This window comes from Capsicum annuum, chromosome 6 (genome assembly GCF_002878395.1).
Source record: "Capsicum annuum cultivar UCD-10X-F1 chromosome 6, UCD10Xv1.1, whole genome shotgun sequence".
Taxonomy (NCBI): domain Eukaryota; kingdom Viridiplantae; phylum Streptophyta; class Magnoliopsida; order Solanales; family Solanaceae; genus Capsicum; species Capsicum annuum.
In genome coordinates this window covers 23188988-23193126 of record NC_061116.1, presented here as the reverse complement: position 1 = coordinate 23193126, position 4139 = coordinate 23188988, and positions in this window count along the sequence as shown.

Sequence of the window (4139 nt, the reverse complement as noted above, 5' to 3'; positions counted from 1 at the left end):
GGATATATTTTTGCAGCCCAAACTTGACAGAAGGAATATGCCGACCACAAGGTAAAAGACATGTACTTTAAGTTGGGTGAACATATATTGTTAAAAGTGTCTCTAATGAATGGAGTTATGCGATTTTGTAAGAAGGGCAAGCTTAGCCTCAGGTATATTGGTCTGTGTAAAATTCTTGAGGATGTGGGTCTACTAGCTTACAGACTTGTGTTGCCTCCAAGCCTATTAGGAGCCTATTCAGGGCTTATGTCTCTATACTTAAGAAATATTATAGGGATGACGATTACATAATTAAATGGGACACAGTATTACTCAACAAGAATATAATCTTTTTTACAAATGAACCGATTGAAATTCTTGATCGAGAGGTTTAGAAGTTAAGGTCAAAAGAGATTAGATCCATAAAAGTATAGTGGTCAGGAGCACCATTTTTCTGAGGAGGCCAGTCGGGAGACTGATTTGGATATGGAAAAGAAGTACCCACACTTGTTTGAGGATAGGTACTTCTCCTTATTATTTTTCCTTTATTTTTGTTGATTTATAATTTATTGATGAATGATGAGTAAAATTGATATCTATTGTAATGACCCTTTTTATTGTTATGATATTGCTTAGTGTGCCAAAATTTGGGTTAAAATTCTCTCTGAATGAAGTGTTTGAAATTTCAGGCTAAACTAGTCTTGAATAAATTCTAAGTGTGTTGTGATATAGGTAAATCCCCAATGTATAGGTTAATTACTATGTGGATAGAGGCCCTAATATGATATATTAAAGTTCAAAGAGTTTGTAGAAGTTTTTGGAATTGATTTGGGTTAGTAAAACTCCATTTATATTATTTGACGTAAAGAGATTAGTTCGAGATGTCAAAATCTACAAGTGTGTTATAAAATTGGCAAAAATCAGGGACTTCTGGACTTTCTACCTCGCCTAGGAATCTATAGAAGGAGGCAAGCCGCTACCATGACCTGCTATAATGGAAATTTTTCCCCTATAGCGAGACTCAACTTTAGTTAGTTTAACTATAGCAGGCGTATCCCGCTATAACGAGCCTATTATAACAGGAATTGGGCTATTATAGAGTGCTAGGCACACTAAATAACCATTTTTAAACATAATATATTACACACTTGTTCACGGCTAGCTTAGGGTGTAAAGGAGTGAATTCCATCAATTTCCATCCAAATTCTTTCATTAACGTAAGTTAATCAACCAATTTAATTAGTTTTTCACTAATTAATCTCTAAAATCTCTAGGTTTTAATCTTGGTAGAGGAATTAACTTGACTAGGTCGATTTTCAGGTTTAAAGTAGTAAAAATAATGTGTAATCCTTGGGTTTTGGTCAAGGGTGGATGTATTTTGATTACATGATTAGAATTCATTCTTGAAAATATAAATTTTATAGAATTAAAAGTGGGACAATGGTAGAAAAATCCTATAACAAGAGAATAATTGTGATTTTGACCTTGGGATTATGACATTATGTTGTAACCCTCAAAATTGTTAGAGCATTATTTGATAAGTGCATGTATTTTTTTATATCATAATCAAGATAAGATTGTAAGAAAAGGCAAGGGTCAATACTATTAGAGCATTTCGGGGCTTTGGTTGTGGTAGATGTTGGCGGCATTGGAGTCAAAAACTCAATTTCATTTTTGTGTGCATGTTAACTACCTATTTGTCTAATTGTTGTAATGCGTGCTATTGAATCTTAAGTTACTAGAAAATTCTGCAAGTTATTTGATCACCTGGGATGAGACTATGTAAAAAGACTTGTTTTAAAGTACACATGTGGTTGAATTATCTCAATATGTGATTGTACATATTATAACATAGGTTGATATTGTGAGATGAACGGGTAAAGATTGATTGTCAAGGAATTGGTGGAGTTTAGGGAGTATAAAATGAAGACATTTTTATAAGGGTGGTATAATACTTTGTTTGCGATAAGGATGACAAACACTAGTTGTCTAAGTTATTTGGCACATGGTCTGAGCTTATATACTGCAGGTTATGACTAGTGGGCATTTATACGACCTATAACATGTGTGTACACGGTAATAAAGAGCTTGACAGTTCCGCAGGTTACTAGATTACATTGTTGTTGCTATTTTGGTTCTTTGAGTGGACCATGTTATATTGTTGTTGTTATTTGGATCCATTAGTAATCCGAGGTATTGATATACTTGAAATAAGTTGATATTGTTGAAGTACAATGAAGAGGTAACAATTACATGGTTGAGTCATCTCTATGAGTCATGATAATTGACTTGGTTGAATATTTATACTTTTACCATGGTTTTCTTTATTAATTGGTTGATTGCTTAATGAATCTGTAATAAAAGATTAAGTGAAGGTATGGTTGCTATATGCTATATAGTTGTTCTAGTCTACAGATTGATGGTTATATTACCATATTTATTAAGCTGAATTGGCCTATGAACGTATTGGTACATAGTGTTTTTATACTGATACTATTATGTTCTCTTCTTTTTGTTGAGTGTGGGGCATATTCAAACAGTTCAGACGAGACCTCAATTGTTGATGGTGACCGATTTCTAATTGAAGGGTGAGCTTCATCTTTCAATCAATGATTGGTTTTCATACACTATGTTTCTGTCCACTTATTTCAGACACAAACATTTTAGTTATTGCTAGTTTTTAGGGTTTCACTCGTAGATTATTTTGTTTAGATGTTTTCGTATGATGACCTTTAGTTTTAGGGCACATTTTAGCCTTTTTCAGTATTCCACACTATTTTCTTTAGATCTATTTTGGATATGTTATTAATATAGAATTGCATTCTTTTGCATTTAAAACTGGCCAAGTATTGGTTATGGTTATTTGGGTTACACGGTCTCCTACTGAAATATTAATGTAGATGCCACTCGCGATGGGTTGGGATCGTGACACAAGCCCCCAAAGACAAGATAATAATGTTATTCAAAAATCAATTTACCTTCAAGGTAAGAAATTCAAACATGATTTTTTGTTAAAATGAAGTTCAAATTAACCTTTAAATCATCAAAATACTATTTCTTAACATTGGACCCAAAATCTCCAATTTTCATGCTCATATGTGCTTTGAAACGATGATATAATTTATAAATTAAAGCTTTCATGCTAAAGTCAATTTACCCTGATACAAATCTATATTGCAACGTGATCATAAAATATGTTTTAGGCTTGGTAAAAAAATCAAATCATTCTTCCGATCGAGGTCGTCTGGACCCAAAGTTGACTTGATCAACTCTAAGCATTAAAAAAACTAGAACTCCATTCAAAGGCCAAAGCACCCTTGAAAATCTCGAAACCTGCATGAACCATTTAACTGGGAAAAAAATCATCTTTCAAAACTAGAAAAATTTTCAGAACTTGGAACTGATTTCGTTAACCCAAAATGTTGACTTTTCAAATTTCAAACTTCCAAAATTGAAAATTTTACCAAATCCTCATTTGATTGCTCTGAGAATCATACCAAATTTTCTCGCAAATCATAAACAACATAATGAAGCTACAAAATATTCAAACAGGTGAGACATGTCCAAAAGAACAAACAACTACGTCAGTCATTATAGGTAATGATATAGAATTTTAAAAAAATGAAAACCGATAATTTTACTGCCATACCCACCCAATCATAAGGTCAAATCTAGGTGGAGTAAACTTGATTTTCATAACATAAGATTAAATATACTTTATCTTGATATGAGCATTTACAAATTTGTCTCTTGTTCTAGTACATTATAAATAGGCATGATACATAAATATGATCCTAAACTTGACACCAAATTATAACCTTGACCTTAAACTTTGATAGTGTACAAATAGGACCTTTAACTATTCTAAACTTGAACAAATATGACCTCTGATTTTGCAACCCCCATGCGTGAGTTTCACTCGCGCCTACGTGAAAAGCTCATCCAATCACATGGTGCCACGTCATTAAAAGGGCTGACTTGGGGGAGGTCATATTTTTGTAGTTTTGAATAGTTAAAGGTCATATTTGTGCACTGTCACAGTTTTACTTTTTGTGTTAAAACGGCGTCGTTTGTATTATTATTATTATTATTATTATTATTATTATTATTATTATTATTATTATTATTATTATTATTACTAAAAATTACACAAATACACA